The 21442-nt window shown below is 36.1% G+C and overlaps 1 protein-coding gene and 1 pseudogene across 2 annotated transcripts in view; both read left to right on the top strand.

Moving 5' to 3' along the window:
* Positions 1-21442, top strand: part of LOC105470142 (solute carrier family 2 member 13) — a 369854-nt gene that overhangs the window by 36485 nt on the left and 311927 nt on the right. The gene's annotated exons all lie outside the window — the stretch shown is intronic.
* Positions 604-20290, top strand: LOC139356806 (large ribosomal subunit protein eL30 pseudogene; annotated as a pseudogene).

Below are 21442 nucleotides of genomic sequence, written 5' to 3' on the forward strand. Positions count from 1 at the left end.
AAAAGAACAAAGCTGGAGGCATCACGCTACCTGACTTCAAACTATACTACAAGGCTACAGTAACCAAAACAGCATGGTACTGGTACCAAAACAGAGATATAGACCAATGGAACAGAACAGAGTCCTCAGAAATCATACCACACGTCTACAGCCATCTGATCTTTAACAAACCTGAGAAAAACAAGAAATGGGGAAAGGATTCCCTATTTAATAAATGGTGCTGGGAAAATTGGCTAGCCATAAGTAGAAAGCTGAAACTGGATCTTTTCCTTACTCCTTATACGAAAATTAATTCAAGATGGATTAGAGACTTAAATGTTAGACCTAATACCATAAAAACCCTAGAAGAAAACCTAGGTAATACCATTCAGGACATAGGCATGGGCAAGGACTTCATGTATAAAACACCAAAAGCAACGGCAATAAAAGCCAAAATTGACAAATGGGATCTAATTAAACTAAAGAGCTTCTGCACAGCAAAAGAAACTACCATCAGAGTGAACAGGCAACCTACAGAATGGGAGAAAATTTTTGCAATCTACTCATCTGACAAAGACCTAAATCCAGAACCTACAAAGAACTCAAACAAATTTACAAGAAAAAAACAACCCCATCAAAAAGTGGGCAAAGGATATGAATAGACATTTCTCAAAAGAAGACTTTCATACAGCCAACAGACACATGAAAAAATGCTCACCATCACTGGCCATCAGAGAAATGCAAATCAAAACCACAATGAGATACCGTCTCACACCAGTTAGAATGGTGATCATTAAAAAGTCAAGAAACAACAGGTGCTGGAGAGGATGTGGAGAAATAGGAACACTTTTACACTGTTGGTGGGATTGTAAACTAGTTCAACCGTTATGGAAAACAGTATGGCAATTCCTCAAGGATCTAGAACTAGAAGTACCATATGACCCAGCCGTCCCATTACTGGGTATATACCCAAAGGATTATAAACCATGCTGCTATAAAGACACATGCACATGTATGTTTATTGCGGCACTATTCAGCATAGCAAAGACTTGCAATCAACCCAAATGTCCATCAGTGACAGACTGGATTAAGAAAATGTGGCACATATACACCATGGAATACTATGCAGCCATAAAAAAGGATGAGTTCATGTCCTTTGTAGGGACATGGATGCAGCTGGAAACCATCATTCTCAGCAAACTGTCACAAGAACAGAAAACCAAACACCACATGTTCTCATTCATAGGTGGGAACTGAACAATGAGATCACTTGGACTCGGGAAGGGGAACATCACACACCGGGGCCTATCATGGGAGGGGGGAGGGATTGCATTGGGAGTTATACCTGATGTAAATGACTAGTTGATGGGTGCTGATGAGTTGATGGGTGCAGCACACCAACATGGCACAAGTATACATATGTAACAAACCTGCACGTTATGCACATGTACCCTAGAACTTAAAGTATAATAATAATAATAAAAAAATAAAATAAAATTGAATTCAACACTACACAAAAAGACTTATATACCATTATCAAGTGAGATTTGTCCCAAGTATGCAAGACTGATTCAGCTTTTTAAAATTGATGTTATTCATCACATCAACAGACTAAATAATCACATCATATCAATAGAAGTTTGCGACCAGCCTGGGCAACAGAGCAATACTCTATCTCTTAAAAAATAATAGTAAAATAAAAAGAATGACTAAAAAGTGACAGTAATCAAGACAGTGTGGTGAAAGAATAGACATGTGTAGATCAGTGAGGCAGCCCAAAGTGGACTTTGTAAGATGCTTAGCAGCATTTCTGGCCTGTATCCACTAAGTGCCAGTAGCAAAACTCCTTCTGTTGGTTGTAACTAGCAAATGTGTCCAGTAGGTGCCAGTTGTCGCTAGGTAAGAGGATTCAGCAGGCCGTATCTGAGAACCACTGCCCTAATCCACACCTTGAAATCCCTGCATATAACCAGTTGGGTCGTCTGTTCCTTTATGTAAATATAGGCTGATGTTTGTCCTGCTTATTTCCGAAGGTGACCCTAGGCATCAAATGAGATAATGACTTGGAAGTGCTTTGACAAAAATGCCAAACAGATTTTATTATTTTATGTGGTTAGGAATAAGAAAATGCTGCAATAAAAAAATTTTTAAAGGACATGCAGGGGTGAAGGGAAGTAACTAGGATGGTCACAACTGAAGAAAAGCATTTTGAATAGAGATTGAGAAGATTGATATTTAAGGGAAGATGTAAAATGGCTGTTCAAACAGGATCTTGTTGGATGGCATTACTTTGGTGTCACCCAAATCCAGGTTCTGGCCTTCCATTTTTCTGTTCTGTAAAGTTGGTTTTTTCCTTTTCAGTTCTTATTGAGTTGATTGGGGATAGAGCTGATTATTTCCATTAACACAACCTAAAATAGACTTGAGAAACGACCAGAATGCTTTTTGTAAAGTAAGAAGTACCAAGCAAATTGAAGTGCCCTGTTTAGCTGGTCAGTGTTTTGGGGTTTTTTGTTCTGTCTCTTCTTACAGAAGAAGGATCTGACATCTTTATGGAAGGTTGTTTGGTGAACTTGTAATCAGAACAAAGCAGTTGTTTGCATTCCTAGTACAGTGTAGTTGGTGACTGATAAATGTTCATGTTGTTTTGGTTTCTTTCCAATATATAGAGAAATCTACCAAATCAAGCAGAACCTTTCACTGGTTTGTCAGGGCACTCTTTACCCTGTCTCTGCCAGAGACACTTTAACAAGTCTTTGATTTTTTTTTTCCTGACATATATTTTATACAGACTAACTGGCCTTCTAATAATACTGTTTGTCAAACTAACAATAAATGACAAATTAGGTTATATCATATTCCCTTTATGCCTTTCTGAGGGAATATTTTTACTGCATTCACAGGATAACTTTGGTGTTTGGAAACCTCCATTCAGGAATTTGTTTATAAACTACCTCTCAAGGAAAGGAAGCGTGGTGATAGTAGTGTTTTTGTAACAATGACAAATAGCTCTCTTAAACTGATTGTATATAAGAAATAATGAGCAGCAAAAAGGGGTGCACAGTATTGATGTGAAACCTGTTGATTAAATCCAGAATTGAAGAAATCAGCAAGTAAGTAATGTAGAACTGATGCCTTGTCTGATAAAAAAGGTTACGTGCCAAATAATTAGATTTTAAAACATGAGATATTTGTTAGATGAATAATAATAATAACACTATTGAAGGAAACCGCTTCCTATAGAAACTAGGCACCCTTCTGTCCTTTTTTTTCCAACCACAGCCCTAATTAATTCATATATTCTGCATTTCCATGGTAGCAAGATAGCATCTGTAGATGCTGGTAATTTAGCAGTTGCTAATGGATTATAATAAAAGGTACTATTACAGAAATGTCAGCTGTTTTCCTGGAGACCATAGTTCAGGAGACTTTTCTTTTTTCTCTGACTTAATTTATGTATATTTCTTGACATATTTAAGGTGCATGTAGTTTTCACCCAATTTTTTTTATTGAATGGATGCAAAAGAGAGATAAATTTGTTACTAAATACCACTAAAAGGATTGTTTGGAAGCATTTAATGAATAAGCATAATGTGTAATTACATTCGTTAAGCCATGTATGTTTTCTTAACAAGAAGACCCTATGGTCAGCTCTTGATTGTTCAGGTGCTGTCTAGCTCTTTCTTTGTGACTTGTTTTTGGGCCATATTCCTGCTGTTTTTACCTCTTATCAGTGAATGGATGAGAAAAAAACAAGAGAACTCAAGTTAGTTTGATATTTATCAGCTGTGTCTATGATAACATTTTTGTAGAGTACATTATTTTTAAATTTATGGAAAAATTTATAATTCTGAAGGTTAAATTTTCTGTGAAACAAAATATTTGTTCACCATGATAAGAATGAACGATTTGCTTTTCTCATTCCCTGGCCATCTTGGTGGCTGTTCATGGTTGGGTGCCATCTGGTACCTAAGCCAGGCAGATGATGGTGGCAAAAAAGATGGAAAAGTCACTGGAGTTGATCAACTCTAGGCTCCAACTTGTTATGAAAAGTGGAAAGTACATGCTGGGGTACAAGCAGATTCTGAAGATGATTAGATAGGAAAAAGCAAAATTGGTCATCCTCACTAACAAGTGCCCAGCTTTGAGGAACTCCCCAATAGAGTACTATACCATATTGGCCCAAACTGGTGTTCATCACTACAGTAGTAATAATACTGGACTGGGCATAGCATGTGGAAAATACTACAGACTGTGCAACACTGGCTATCATTGATCCAGGTTATTCTGGTATCTTTGGAAGCAGGCCAGAAGATACTGGTGAAAAGTAAACCATGCAAAATAATTTTTCTTTAGTAAAACTTGTCAGAGGTATATGCCTGTAATCCCAGCACTTTGGGATGCTGAGGTGGGAGGATCACTTGAGGCCAGTAGTTGGAGACCACCCTGGGCAACATAGTGAGACCCTGTCTCTATAAAAATAAAACAAAAAATAAATAACTGGGCATAGTAGTGGTTGCCTGCTGCCCCAGCTACTCAGGAGGCTGAGGCAGGAGGATTTCTTGAGTCTAGGAGGTTGAGGCTGCAGTGAGCCAAGATTGCATCAGTGTGCACCAGCCTGGGTGACAGAGTGAGACCCTGTCTTCAACAAGAAAAAAAGAATAATCTATTTTCACCAGAAGCAACCTGTCTATGGGATTAAACAGTGAAGAAGAAAGAAGAGAAAAAGTAAATAGAAAAATTGGATTTTATGCTGAATATTCTTTGACTAATATAAAGTTTGGGGAGACAGAAGACACATGCAGTTGTATGTGCTTTAATATTTCTGTAGTCCTGAATAGATGTGTAATAAATTAGTAGTTTCTGCAGTCCTGAATAGATGTGTAATAGTAATACTAATTAGTATTGGTAGAATGATGAAAACAAAACTAAGTAGAAAGCTATATGTTTAGGGAGATGGCAGAATGGTATTAGAAATTAACACCAATTACATAGAATTAGCATGTCTGTATAAATAAAATGGTTTAAAAGGATTTGGAAACTATTAACTATGTTTACTATGTTTAAATAATATACTCATTTTATTACTGAAGAGTAAAGTTCTTTCAAATAAACATGGTTCTTAGATACAAAATACATTATCAACAACAGCAACAGGAACAAAGTGAGACCCCATCTCTACCAAAATAAAAAATTAAAAAATTAGCCAGGCGTGGTGGCGCGTGACTGTAGCTACTTGGGAGGCTGAGGTGGGAGGATCACTTGAGCCCAGGGGTTCAAGGCTGCAGTGAGCTGTGATTGCACCACTGTACTCCAGCCCGAGCACAGCGGAAGACCCTATTGCTTAAAAATAAAGAAGAATTTATGTAGTAAACTAGCACTTATGCTTTCCTCATGCATCCTATACATTAGCTAACTGAATCCTAAAGCCTCTTGGTATCACCCCCGATTTACAGTTTTGTACACTGGGAACCAGATAAAAGTCATTTTCCCATGGTTACATATGAAGTGTAAGTGGCAAAGCTGCAACTCAAATATTGTTCATTATTGAAATTCAAACATGTTCTGTCTATATGACACATAACATATATGATTTACTTTGAGTTTATTTAAATTAATTTTCCTAAGAATTGTAAAACTAAGTCTTTAAGATTTATAAATCTCATAATTTGAGAAAAAAAGCTTTTTGTCAACTTTGAGATTTAGCTTTTGATAGTTACGTGGCTCTGATATCTTATCATGAAGACTTCATTTTCCTTTCATTGACTTCATTTTAACTTGCAAGCTTAGTTCATGAAACTGCCTGACAAACCCAAAGCAATCTTCTGCCTCTTATGAACAAACTCATGAGTCTTTCTTATCCATAGGAGTACATTTACTGTAGTATGCATCATCATAATTATGTGTTTTTATTAATTGTACTTTTTTGTCTCCAGCTACATCACTCGGTTCCTTGTATTTTACATTTTATGTGTAGGCATGGCATTTTATTCTTGGTTGTGTTAAACATTTTCTGAATAAGTGATGGATTATTATTGCTTATTTAGATCTTAATTCTACCTCTAGAACATAGTGGGACATCTTCTCCTAGTGAATATTTATTAGGTGGAGTCTGAAGGAGCTGATAGTCTTTAATGCTTTATCCCTTTCTTTAAAAGTACATGTTATTTCTCTGACCAGACATTGATGTACTACTCAGTTTTCCTTTAGGATAGAGATATTTTAACTAAGTAGAACTAGCAGGAATATGTGTGGGTTTGTTTTATGGCTAGCTTTGGGGCCATTTACTAAATGTTATACTCAATACAGTTTATTCTTTTGCTCATTGCATTATACATCATGAGATGCAGGCCTGAAGATTTCTGGGTCACCTCTTTGCCTGGAGAGAGTGGTAGGTTTCAGGGACTCCAAGTTAAATTTGTAAATATTTAATCTCAAACCTCTACATTTAGTTACTTCGATTAGGATGATCCGTTTAATATGTGTGTGTTTTCTTAAGTTGTTTTGAATGTGTAAGTTTTCTAAAGCTTTTTGAAGAGTGTGCCAAGTATAAATACTTTTAGAGGGACTGTTTAGCCACATAAACATGAATATTAGGATTAGACAGTCTTGCCATTTACTGACTGTGTGACCTTCGGTGTTTTGTCACGCTGGTTGTAAAATGGGGCTAACAATACCTATTTCAATGTGTTTTTGTGAGATTTTGAAATGAAACACATTTGTAAAACCTTCCTCATGGTAGGGTATTTAAGAAATTATTGTTTAGCTCCTGAGTCATCTTATCTCCATCGTGGTTATGTTTTGTAATGAAGTATCACAATAGAATATTTGTATCCTCTGAAAATAGCTGGCCCTTTGGGTCACTTCAGGTTGTGATAGAGAAGTTATAAGGTATCCAAGCCATGTAGAACATTTATAGAGTCTTAGATGACAGCTAACAATTTTTGTTTGATTGTTTGTTTGTTTGAGACAGAGTCTCACTCTGTTGCCCAGGCTGGAGTACAGTGGTATGATAGCAGCCCACTGCAGCCTTGATCTCCTGGGCTCAAGTGATCCTCTTGCCTCAGCCTCCTGAGTAGCTAGGACTACAGGCATGCACTACCATGCCTAGATTTATTTATTTATTTATTTATTTATTTATTTATTTATTTATTTATATAAAGATGAGGTTTCACTATGTTTCCCAGGCTAGTCTGGAACTCCTAAGCTCAGGCAATTCTCCTGCCTTGGCTTTCCGAAGTGTGGGGATTATAAAATAGTTGTGAGCCACCATGCCTGGCAACAATAGTTTATAAAAGGGCAGATTGTGCAGGGTGGCAGAGAGATTTGAGTAAGTTATTAACATAGCCAGAATAATCCATAATTATCGTGTTCTCTCAACAATTTATTTTCATGTCGATATTCCTGTTCAGGTAGCCTCCTGTGGACTGGAGTTACCTTCATTTTGCTTTCTGGTCTCACTTAAATATTGCTGCTCTATCTTTGCATTTTTTAGTATCTAAAATTTAAGCTTTTCAAGATAAGTATAACTTTCTGGTATCAGTATATACAATATTTGCTGAATGAATTAGAAATAAAAAACTGGGATTGTTTTGCTGCATCACTTAATTTTAAGGATATCAATATTTAGTTTTTAAATGCTCCTTTTAATCAGTATTATTCCGTTTTAAGAAAAAATAATTTTTCTTTGAAATGATCAATTTTTAGATTGGATTTTATTTGATAAGGTTTGATTTAATTAATTGACCATCAGTTACAGGTTTTTGAAGGATTTCTAGTACTATAATAATGATTCACTGTGATTTTTGCTGTTGTTTCTCACCACTAACACTTAGTCTTTTGTGATAGCCTTGAACAGCATCCTTGATGGCAACAGTAACAAGTTTGATGAAATATTTTGCTCTATTTGTTATGGTGGCAAGTCAATCTACTGATCTTTTCCTACGAGATGTAGCTTGCTTGTGGTAGATTCCAATTTTGGTAATTTTAAGAAGGCAGAAGAACACTGTGGGATACTTAAATGAAGTTTCCTTGATTTTAAAAAGAATTTCCTTGCACTGTGGGAGTCTGTTAGTCTCTTTCAGAGATTATTGTCGTTTTTGTTCTTTCCTTCTTTTATCAGTAAGTAATGACTCTACATTAGGTATTTTTATTTACATTGAAATATATCAAAATAATGATTACTATTTATTTTTGAAACATATGTTAAAAAGTTAAGACCACTTTCTTATGACAAATGGATTAGGGATATATGTGTATGTATGTGTGAGTGTACATATTAATATATATGTATACACAGTACACATAATATAGTATATATATTTTAGAGACAGGGCTGTCTCTCTCTGTCACCCAGGCTGAAGTACAGTGGTGCGATTATAGCTCACTGCAGCCTTGAACTTGTGGACTCAAGTGATTCTCCTGCCACAGCTGCCTGAGTAGCTGGGATCACATGTGTGCACCACCACGCTTGGCTAATTTTAAAAAATGTTTTGTACAGACAGGTTCTTACTGTGTTGCCCAGGCGGATCTCAAACTCCTGACTTGAAGTGATCCTCTCACCTTGGCCTCTGAAACTGCTGGGATTATAGGCATGAGCCATCATACCATGCCTGGCCATATATTTTATATTTTAAATGATATTTATAATTGGTACTGAAGAAATCTCATTCAGAAATCACTGGAGAAAAATAATTCGAAGTTTGATATATTTTGTGTAAGAATGGATGTTTGATTTTTTAAAAAAGGAAAAAATAGTTAATGGGATTATAGTCAACATTTTTCTGGGGTAAGCTGAATAAAACATGAAGTCAAGTCTTTAACATATTTGGATTTGCACACCTTAATTAGCCCGTCCTCTATGACTTTCTTGTTGGAGTCATTATTCCAGTTATAAATAGCCCCGGCTTGGTCATCCAAATGAACGTGCATGGCTATTGTCATTTCATTGCTATGGCAATTTTGCAATTAGTGTGGTAGTTGCTGGCACACTTCTGGGCAAGGGTTTTGAATCACTGACTTGGAAGTGGAAGAATAAAACTGCTTTCACAGCTGCTGTGTGATTCTGAATAGAGACATAGCAGCTGCTTTTTTTTTCTTCTTCAGTTTTTTTTTTTACTAATTTAGATGTAGGCATTATGCTTCAGTGAGTTGTTGCCAGGAATGTCTCCTTGTTCCCCTGTCTGTCAAAGGAAAACTAATGTGGATTTCAAGTAAATATTGGGGCATGTTGTTTGTGAAAGTTTGTGAAAGTTTCTTTTACTTCTTGTGAAAGAAAGTAGTCCTGTAACTGTTTTTTCTGTCTATCCTTTATCTTCAAAACGGAAATGTCACAAGTTGTGGAATAATCAGTAACTGACAAATAAACTTCACTGGGAGATTTTTAGTTACTGAAATGTATGGATTTGTCCCATTTCTAGGGATAAAATAAAAAGTTGATTGGAGGCATTAATGAAGGCGTATCTATATAAAATAAGCTGTAAAATAGGTACCAGAAAAATGGTATTTATAGAATCATTAATGAAGGGGTATCTATATAAAATAACTTGTAAAATAGATACTGGATGAATGGTATTTATAGAAGCATTAATGAAAGGGTAGCTATAAAAAACAACTTGTAAAATAGATACCAGAAAAATGGTATTTATAGTGGCTGGCCTGCTATTAACTTTTTTGGTCAATGTCACTTAAAATGTGAGTTATAATGGCTCCGTATTCTTCCATCACTAAGTTCTCATAAAGATAGATAAAGCAGAATAAGTAAATCAGTCTTTCAAAAGGAACACTTTTCTCTAAATTTAGAGCATAATTAATGTTAATGTCACTCTCGAATATTTTAGGAAAATTTGCTCCTACAACTTTAATTTGGATGTTTATACTAAACCCTTTAATTTTTTTTTTCTAATAGCTTAGTACTTTTATTTTAAACATGGAAACTCAGTGTAATTTTCATCTAGAAATATGGAAGCTTATACAATGCAGTAAAACTTAGTTTAGCCATTGATTTCTCTTCTGGAAGTACTCCTAAAATTTCTTAGAGTGTTGACGTTTTAAGTTACAAACGTCTTCTATTTTTTTCCGGATAGTCTGCAGATATATATGCTTTTTTTTTCTGTTTTTCATTATCAGCAAATAATTAGTACTTCTTTACATCAGTATCCATGTTCACAAGTGATGGATCTTTTGAGGTTTTGAGATTTTTTTTCCCCTGAAGCTACAAAAATAAGAACATAATCAATTTAGTGTTTTTCATGAATAATAATCTTGATTTCTGCTCAGGGGACTGCCCTCTACCATCAGCTAGGACAGATTAAATTGAAGATTGCAGGATTTCTGATTATAAAACCGTGGCCTCACAAGACCACCTATCTTATCTCTTAAAAACTTAAGAAGCTTAATTTTGGTATGTATTTTTTAACCCACCAATTTTTAACAGTTGACTTTTGTGTATAATAAGAAATAGGGGTTCAATGTTATTTTTTTACACATAGATACCCAGTTGTCTCACTACCATTTATGAAAAAGTCCATCTTTTTTCCCCCGATCTCCAGTAGCTCTTCTGTTGTATATCAAGAACTGATGTGTGGGTGTGTCTCATTCTGGGCTTTCTATTCTGTTCTAATGGTCTTTCTTTTTCTGTGTATACTGTGTTTATTATAGTAACATTATAGTAAATCTTGATATGGGGAAGGAGAAGTCCTCCTTTATTTTTCAAGAGTAGTGACTCATCTTGGCCCTTTGTCCTTCCAGCAAAGTATCAACTTTTAAATTTCCTTTTTTTTTTTTTTTGGATTGTTAAATTTGAAACCCCCCACAAATTTATTTAGGTTTTAATGTCAACTGTATTAAATCTGTATATCAATTTGGAAAGTATAGTCATCTTTTGATGTTCATGGGGGGTTGGGTTCAGCACCCCACTTGTGTGGACACCAAATTCTGTGGACGTTCAAGTCCCTTGTATAAAATGGTGTAGTATTGGCATATGTCCAACACCTATGCTTCCGTGTACCTTAAATCATCTCTAGATTACTTGTAGTACCTAATACAATGTAAATGATATGTACATAGTTGTTACACTGTATTTTTAAAACTCTGTATTATTTTTTATTATTGTGTATCTTCCCCAGAATGACCCTTTATGTTTCCAGTTATGTTTTTTGCCTCAGTGTTTATGTTGTATGGATTAATATGGCTATCTTCACTTTTGTTTAGACTTTTCTCTGTTCATGTTTTTTATCCTTTTGCTTTTAGTCTTGTTCCTGTCATTTTAAGTTATGTTTCCTGTACAAGACTAAAGTGTAAATTTTAAGTCCAGGCTGATTGCTCTTCTTTTTACTTGGTACATTTGATTCATTTATACATATTAGATCTACCATTTTCTGTTGCCTTTTCTTTCCCAGCTTATTTATGCTTCTTTTTCTCTCCTTTTTGCCTTTTTGAATTGCCTTGCATGTGTGTATATATATATTTTTTCATACAATTTTTTTCTCAAGTAGTTTGGAAGTTATATTTGCATATATTTTTAGTAGTTGCACTGAAATTTTACTCATACATATTTAACATAAGAAAATCTGAAGTTACATAATATCTTTATCTTTATTCTGAATAATATATGCAACTTAAAGCACATTAACTTTCTTTAACCTTCTCCCAATTTTAGTTCTATTGTTGTCATGTCTTTTGATTCTCTTTTCTTGAGTTTGCATTTATACACCACAAGATACTGTTAATGACTTTAAAATTTATTTTCTACATTTTACCATTTTCTATGCTCTTGATTTCTTCCTGCATCTTTATTCTTGCACTATGCATTTGGGATCATTGTTTATCTAAAATACACTTTCAGAATTTCCTTATTTAGGGATTTTGCCCTTGTTCTTGAAAGATATTTTTTTTCTGTTGGACTAGAAACATAAGTTGATTGTGCAATGAAGATACTATTTTACTGTTTTCTGGATTCCATTATTACTGCTGAAAAGTCAGCTGTGGTTTAATGAAGAAATTCTAGCAGCAGTGAGAATATTGAGTATGCCGAAAATAAAGTGATTATTTCTTGTTTCCTACTTTTGTATTTAAAACCAAAACAAAAACTAAAGCAAAAAACAACCCAGTAAAAGTGGGAATTTTCCTTTCTGCTTTGATTTCTGATCCCTTTCCATAAGTATGAAGATAAACACACAAGCTTAAGGTTGAGCATATCTAAAGAAAGGAAATCTTAGGATTTTGGGGATCCTTTACAACTTGCCACAACAAATGTAACAAAAGGAGGTTTTTAAGTTTTTGCATTTACTGCTACTTATTTAAGTAGTTTTCATCAAGTTAAAGTTAGCCCTTTGAAAATCAGTGTAAATTATCTTCAGCCATATACCTATCATATATTATTTACTTGTCATCTATTCATCATCCTTCCACATCTGTCTATATGTCTGTGATACCGTGAGCTATCTATCCATCCATGCATCCATCCATCCATCCATCCATCCATGCATGCATGCATCCATCCATCCATCCATGCATGTATCCATCCATCCATCCATGCATGCATCCATCCATCCATCCATCCATCCATCCATCCATCCATCCATCCATCCATCCATCCATCCATGCATGCATCCATCCATCCATTCATGCATGTATCCATCCATCCATGCATCCATCCATCCATCCATTGCTACAGATTTTCATCCACAATTTCTGGCTTACAACTCCCACAGCCCTTTGTTACAGTCTTTAAAAAATAATATCGGGGCCCTTTGGGCCTCAGAAGTAGGATCAGGAAACAGAATCTATCTCTCCCTGGCCTTCTCTTGATCTTCTTTCACTGTCCAAGACAGGACTCTAATCTTCCATTGTGGATTATAAGGCCCGCAGTCCAGAGAGGGTCCTCCTCATACCCTTGGAGGAAGAAGTGCCACACAGAAGGGTCAAGAAGAATCCAACAGGCCTTTCTGGGTTTCCTCATTCATTCTGTTAGTGTAAGATCATACCCTTTTTGTCCGATCACATTTTGACATGGTTATCCATGCTTCAATCATGCCTTTTCAATGAAGTCTCCATAAAAGGCCCAAGAAACTAGCTGAACACATGGAGGTTCCTGGAGGGTGGCACGTTCAGGAAGGGCATGGAAGTGCTGTGCTCCTTCCCTATACATTGTCCTATGTATTTCTTCATCTACATCCATCATTATGTCCTTTGGAACAAACCAGTGAACAACTTTCCCTTAGTTCTGTGAGCTGCTCTAGCAAGGAAATCAAACCTAAAGGGGGAGTTTGGGAACCTCAGCATGAAACTGATTCGTCAGAAGTTGATTGTTGTGGTGTGAGAGCAGAGGAAAAACAGTTTGAGGTTTTCCATACTCAATGTGTATCTGTTTTATCTTTCTATATGTCTGGCTTTTCTATCTGTCATCCAGTTTTCTATCTACTTCCTCTGTCTCCTCTGGCATAGGGTGTTGACTCTGTATAAATGAAATGTATTGAAATGTGCCATTAGCATACTTGTAGATGGAGAGTTTATGAAATCTAATAAAAAAGGATAAGACAATGGAGCTAGGTGTTTTACGGTCAAATCATTGAGGTAAAGTATGAGTGGCAGCAGTGCCAAAAGTTTTATTACCTCATCATATGTCAAAGGAAATCACTACCTCTATTCTGGCTGTATCAGTGTCTCAGAGTTACTGCAGCAGAAATAAGTGATAATGCCGGCATTCGTGCCAGCTAATTTGTGCAAGAGCTAGGCTCTGTTGGCTGAGTCACAGCTGCCACTAGATCTACAAGTAGAATGAAAAGATGTTTATTAGCCATGGAGAGTAATACATGGGTTTATTTTAATCAGCTTGTCTAAAGCCAGCCTAAGAGAGATGATACTGCCCTTTTCACAGTCATTTGACTTGTTCATGAAGTATTTGTCATATAATGTGGAGTCTATTTCTCAGAATATTATGAGCCAGAGTTACAGCATCTTGCATCTTGCTTATCACTCTTCATAAGTGTTAGGTAGCTATATAATCTTTTTCAGCCCTACAGGAAAAAGTTTGTTCAAATGTTGTAAAATGTTTCACCATAATTAGTGCCTGCCATTTCAAAGAACTAAGCAATTTGGAGTTATGTGTATATAGCTGGTTTACTGAAGAACAAAATATGAAATTGGTTACGTCTATTAAAATAATTTTGGCTACATGGTAAAGAGAATCGAATGACCTTCCCTCTTTTTTTTCAGTCCATTCCCTTTTATCTTTAGTGAGATCTAGCTTTATGGTGAAAGCCAGGTGATACAGAACTACAGCTCCAAAAACCAGACTTTTTGTTTCATTTTAGGATGGCAGTTTCCTCATTGCTCTGTAACAAACTTTTCTATTTTCTAATTTAGAAGTATCTTGGAAGATCAAGTGCAAAAGGTATGCATGTAGAAAATAATTCCCTATTTTGTAGTTATAAAATAAGGGAAAATGAAGGTTAATTTGGCTGTGTTTTTCCTCAAACATTGGAAAACTGACTGTAGTTAGAGGACTATGGTTGCCATGGATTATCATTGAAGACCCTGGGAAAACAAGTTATGTAACATTGTTTGTAGATCTTAGAGACATGCCTTTTTCTTCTGCATGTTTACTTGGTTAAGATTTTACTATATATTTATATGTAATATATATATAATATATATATAGCAAATTATCTATCTATCTGTCTCTCTGTCTATCTGTCTGTCTGTCTGTCTATCTGTCTATCTATCTATCTATCTATCTATCTATCTATCTATCTATCTATCTAGAGAGAAATTTTCCAGTGTAAGCAGCAGAGGGACATTTATACACCCTAGATAGAAAGATAATATTAGAAGTGGTTGATAAAGATAGTATCTGTTGCTGAGTGGCTTTTATTATTTTTACCACTTAAAAATTCAAAGGCTAGGACCATTCAGTCTAAGTTTCAGACACAGGAAATAATTAGCAGAGATCTTTGGTAATTAAGGTGGACATTATGTTGCTCTATAATCTGTGCCTCTTTGAATGTTGAAAAAATAAGTAGAAATTTTTGTTTAAAAATTATTCAGGCATAGTGTTCCAACTAAGTGAAATTCTTAGCCATTGTTATCACATGCTAGAACAGAAAAAGACTAGTTAGTGCCTTGAAGTGGTTATCAGAGAAGTCAAGAAATTCTACCAATGTAGCTCAAGAAATATGTTACTTACAACTAGGAAAATAGAACCATTGGAAAAATGGCTAAGGAGACACTCAGCAGTGTACTTATTTACCTGGATTTCTGTAGTCCAAATTAAGTAAAATATTAAATAAAACACTTGAGTCACAATAATTTTCCCTCAAATATCTGTAGTTGTTGCTCTATGTCATTTCATATTATCTGCTTTTTATTACTTTGTTGACAAGATGTTTTTTCTTCCTGCCCCATCCATAAAAATTTTTTAAATCAATTTTTATTAACCTTGCAAATCAGAAAATTGTATAGGATGTTTCCAGCTTTAGCGCCTATACCTGAGCTCATTTATTTTTCTTATAATGGTTTCTTTCTCAACAATACATTTTATCATTGCAATTTCCTTTGCTTTCTGATCATGGAGAGCATATTAAATTGACGTTCTATACTTCTGATTCAGACTTCACACAGCTTCATTTCTACTTTTTACTGTGTACAGAATTGGGTTTACTTTTGTTATTATTTACGTATTCTGCTATTAAATCCGTGTGTTTTTACAGTCCTTCCTTGTGCTACTCATTTCCCTATTTAATTTTAGCCTATTGTCTTGTGATTTGATTCCCTCCTCTTGGCTCTTCGTTTCTGCTTTGTTTTTATTTTTATTTTTTTGAGACCCTTTTGCCTTCTGGGTTCTACTTTTTAGGCAAGGTCACGTCATCTTATACTGAAGAACAGCTTAAAAAATTGGGGGGGGGGACTGTGTTCATTTATTATTTTGCAACTCTAGTGTTTCCTTCAATAGTTTCTTCTATTTTACTCCTCAGCCCTTTATTGCATGAGCATTTCTACAACTAAATTCTAGTCCTGGGCTAGTCATATTCTGTACATATTTCTTGTGCATTTCATTGACACCTATGCAATTATCATCTGTATTCAGGTGATTCACATCCTTTTAGCTCTGATTTAGGCCACACTGTTGTTCTTAGAACATTTGCCTGTAGATGTCACATAGAGTTAAATATGATGAAGCACCACTTATGTTGCTGCTTGTTAAATTCACTGCCTTGGGGAAAGCATATTGATTTCTTATTAACCTTTGTGCATTCCACTTTTCAGGTGGAAGCACATACTGCTTCTGCTTATGTGGCACTTCATACAGTGATCTTTCCCATATTTTTTTATAACCTCTTAAATCTATTTTAGGAAATTTCTTGAATATCAATTTCTTTTCTTGCCATCACTTCCTGTCAAGAAATTGTTTCTTTCTCTGTGTTTTTCCCTGGCCTTTCTTACCCAGTGTTGTTCTCTTTATAACACTACTATTATGATACTAAACTTAAACTTAATTTAATTGATGAACATTCTGTCCAAAAAGCAGAACTTACTTCCAATATCTGAAAGCTACAAGCTTTCCATTCTAGTGTGTATGTAAGACTCTAGTATGGAATAAGAAGGGAATGGTTACGTAAGTTATATCTTAGTATTGGAAATTATACTGTTATTTAAAATGATTTTGTACTACAAGGATGCCAAACCAGGGTTTGTTGTCTGTGCCTCTGTAGAGATGTGTTTTGTTTGGCTGTTTTTTGGCCTGTGGAGTGTGTTGTGCCTTAGTTGTTATGCAAGCAGCTTAATATCTTCCACTCAGTTGGTCTTCTATATTAGTGGTACCTGCCTAGCTTATGTAACAAGTTTCAGACCCTTTGAGTATTTCAAAGAGAAGGAAAATGCAGTATGAGTGAAAACTATAGATTTGTAGAAAAAATACTGACAGTTATAAACAAATTTAAACAGTGGTTATCTATGGGTGATTCGAGGTAATTTTTATTCACTTTACTTCTTGTCTGTAGTTTCCAAATTTTCCCTGTTGAATATCATTAAGGAAACCAATCAGTTAAAACCAATCAGTTAACACTAGTTTAAAAGAATATAGTTTTGTGTATGCATTCCATAGTACTAATCAATAACTTTTCACTAATCAATACCTTACTCTATGCCCTTAGGCTTGACACTTAGGCAATTTATAGTACAGAAGATATGTGAAATCTGATCATTCCATTAACAGGCTTGTAGTCCTGCTTGGAGAGACAAATGTGATACAGGCTCTACTGAGATGTTACCAGTGAAAAAGGACATAGACAGAGAGAATATTCTCAAGCAGTCTAACAGAAGTGGCCATTTTAGGCCATGGGAGACTGCAATGAGTTGAAAGGCTGATGACATGTTTGTAATACTATGTTAAGAGCTCTTTAAGTCTGTAGACCATTGATGCTGCTAGTTATTTGTATAGAGAGAATCTTTTCTTATAACCTGACTCTTCTGTTACAGGCATTTTATGTTGGTATTTTGTGCACTTTGAAGTTTCCCAGCATCTTTTCTGAGTGTCCTAAGCCTTATTAGAAAAAAGTAGAAACTGAATTCTAGATTGTTAACAATGTAGTAACCGTAGATACTTGACTGTTTAGAAAAATGTAAACATATCAGCCCTGAGCAAGACAGCCAAACCAAAACAACTACAGCGAGGGATACTGATTCCTTTGACAGATTCTGTTTCTTTTTATTAAAATTATTTATTTAGAGATGATAAAGCAATAATTTACAAAATGAAATTAGAACATCATAATCCTTCTTGTTCAAGAAGCATTATTATTAAAAGGTAGCTTCATGTGCTTCTTAGAAGCTAATTAGTTGCTGCCTGGCTTATGCTGAGAGACAGCTGTGATTCATGGGTATTTATCCATCACAACAGGATTTTCTAATGGTATTTGGTTATGAAATTATTTATACTTCTGATTCAGGCCTTTAAAAGGGCTTCCAGCCGTTTTTGAAAGCCAACTTCTGCACTCCAGAGCGTTTTGTGCTGTTGAGATGGTGAATCAGCTTGGCAGCATGGTAGCGTATGAATCCGGTCGCACTGCGGTGTCTAAGATGCAGTTTTCTGGTGAAACTTCTCAAGCCAAGTGTGATAATGAGTGTTCATTGATGGAGGTCTTATAATTTTGTAGGAAAGTTTCTAAGAAACTGAGCTTTTTCAAAATATTTAGAAATAACACCAACATAGATTTTTGTGGTTGTATTTACTGTAATAAGCTGTTAACAAGAATTTATACCATTATATTCCTTATGTTAATTTCAATGTATGAATTTAGTATGGACTATTAATAACTTGTTTTTTCTTTATCAGGCATTTATTTTATTTGGTTAGTAATTAGAATAGGAAAGAAAGCAAAAGCTCTTCACAGAACTCTCCTGCACTTTAAATATTTAAATCATATTTAAATGTTATTCATTACATTCATTTTTAAAGCACCTAACTCTTCATTTTGAATATCTCAGATCATCATCTTTGAGTTATAGTCCCAGAGCAAAAATGTGAGCCTTGATATATTTTCTTTCTTTAAAACAGATATTAGGTAAATAACGGGGGAAGTTTTGCTCATTTATTTGAATATTTCTGTGGTTTGTATAAATTGAGGGCAGAATTACACAGATACATAATAGTGATTTGAGACAGACTCTAAAGATAGGCAGTAGTTTTACTTAACCATCCCTCCTTAATTGGAATAATGAGCTTTGTCAAGGGACAAAATTCCATTTGTTTTCCCAAAGTGAAAAGTAGATTTTGGGGTGACAAAGCCTTCATGTCCAAGGTTTTCCAAAAGTGAGCTCCATGTTTAGAAATCCATAAATTATAGTTTGCATGGGTTGCTTTTATTAATAGCAAGGTGTTAACAGGCCCTGTGTTTAACATGTGTGTGTATTGGACAGATGTGAGTAGACTGAGCACGGATCCTCCTACTTTTCCAGTTTCATAAAGCGGTTTTATGGTTTAAACTTGTCCCAAATTATACAATTAATCATACTCAGTTTTCGTTTTTCTTACTAATTGTTCCAAGCTCTTTAACATGATGTCTAGTGGCAGTAAGTCACTTAGCAGGCAATAGGGGCAGGGAAGAGAGAAGACTCTTCTGCTCCTGGAAGTTTATGTATGCTAGTCAAAGTAATAAGGTCAAAAATAAAATGTTTCTGAGACATTTCCAAAGGATCACATAGGCATAACACCCAGCCCTTGAATGGCATTACAAAAGTTAGGGGACCTAGATCTGTGAGACCCATTTTGACGTTAACTTGCCATGTGACTTTCTGAAAATCCCTTTATATCTGTCTCTGGGGCTGGGCTGCTTTACCTTTCATAGGGGGATAATAAATTTTATCTATCCCACCAGCCTGTTTATAGAATGATTTTATTTATTTATTTATTTATTTATTTATTTATTTATTTATTTATTTTGAGATGGAGTCTTGCTCTGTCACCAGGCTGTAGTGCAGTGGTGCAATCATGGGTCACTGTAACCTCCGCCTCCCGGGTTCAAGCAATTTCCCTGCCTCAGCCTCCCGAGTAGCTGGGATTACAGGCACGTGCCACCATGCCTGACTAATTTTTTGTGTTTTAGTAGAGACGGGGTTTCACCGTGTTGGCCAGGATGGTCTCAATCTCCTGACCTCGTGATCCACCTGCCTTGGCTTCCCAAAGTGCTGGGATTACAGGCGTGAGCCAGCTGCACCCAGCCTGGTAGGATGATTTTACATGATAAGACAAAATGGTCACATACAAAGCCTTTAAAAATAACATAGTATTGAAAGGTAAGATAGATATTTGCTGGTCATCTACCTTCTCAGTTCCCCCTCCTAGTCTCTTAATTGTTGGACTGTTTCAGGATTCTATTCTAAGCATTCTTCTCATATGCCATTGAGTAATCTTATCCATTTCCATCGTTTCAGTTATGTGCATTGTCCACATAGAACCATCTTTTGAGCTCCACCTAGTTGTGTGACTTCCAAGCCCTACCTGGCCAAATCTCAGTTTGATGTTGCATTTGAAGAAATATAGTCCAGCAACTAAAAGCAATAGTATGCCAGAACTGCTCTTAACTTACTTCTCTTGAAGAATATAGTAGCATGTAGGTTACAGATCAGCATTATTTCTTAAAACCGCTATCATCTCCTCACTTCCACACTCAAGGCTTACTCCCTTTGTTACAGGCTCCCATTTTCTCCAGACTGACCCCGAGTCTCTCACTCACAACTGTTTTTTGTCTTTTTTTACTCTTCTCCCTACATACCTCATCATTTGCCCATGTTTTCTTTTCTCCACCCTTTTTTTTGCCTAGCATGATAAAAGCTCAAGAACTAGACTGACGAAGACCAAATTCTCCTTTGAGGATAAAGAAGAAGACAGCTTATTCTGGCCAAGACCTTATTGGGTAGGGGGAACAGGGAGGGGGTGGGACTACTCACGTGTAAATAATCTATATTCCCAGCACACCATCAAGCAGGCCACTTACTATCTACTTCTATATTTCACAAAGCGCCTCTGACTCAATCCATCTATGACCTGACCTTATTATCTTGTACTCAAACTTCATTTTTGCCCCTCCTTATCCTTGTACAAAGTGCCCATCATGCTCCTAATTGTTTTCCTGACGTCGAAACATCATCCTCAGCTTCTTTCTCTCCTTATCCTTCACATGCTATTCATATTCTCTTGTTTTTTTTTTTTTTTTTTTTTTTTTTTTGAGACGGAGTCTCGCTCTGTCGCCCAGCCCAGGCTGGAGTGCAGTGGCGCGATCTCGGCTCACTGCAAGCTCCGCCTCCCGGGTTCACGCCATTCTCCTGCCTCAGCCTCCCGAGTAGCTGGGACTACAGGCGCCCACAACCGCGTCCGGCTAATTTTTTGTATTTTTAGTAGAGACGGGGTTTCACCGTGGTCTCGATCTCCTGACCTTGTGATCCGCCCGCCTCGGCCTCCCAAAGTGCTGGGATTACAGGCGTGAGCCACCGCGCCCGGCCGCTATTCATATTCTCTTTAACCTAGATACCAAAGACATAATTCTCAAATCTCTTCATTTCAGTCCATCTCCATTGCTGCCACTATACGTGTTGCTTCCCTGCAATCAATTTTACATACTCCAACCAGAGTGATCCTTTAAAAACATGAACCTGATCATGCATCTTCCTCTTCTACCCTATTCAGAGGCTTGTGTGTGCCAAGCCCTTAATTTGGCATTTAAGAGCCTTTACACTGTGGTTGATCCTTGCTCATTTCTCTAAAAGTAGTCCGCCACCTCTTCCTCAGCAGGATGCATTTCTTCCTGCCTGAAGGCCCTTATCTAAGCTGATCTGATTGTCTGCAGTAACCTCCCGACTCTCCCCTACCTCCAACCTACTCTCACTGTCTTATTCACTATATCTCAGCTTAAATATGACTTCTATCCAAGGCCCTGCTGACTCCTCAGGCTGGGCTAGTCCCTTT

The sequence above is a fragment of the Macaca nemestrina genome, chromosome 10 (assembly GCF_043159975.1).
Source record: "Macaca nemestrina isolate mMacNem1 chromosome 10, mMacNem.hap1, whole genome shotgun sequence".
Classification (NCBI taxonomy): Eukaryota; Metazoa; Chordata; class Mammalia; order Primates; family Cercopithecidae; genus Macaca; species Macaca nemestrina.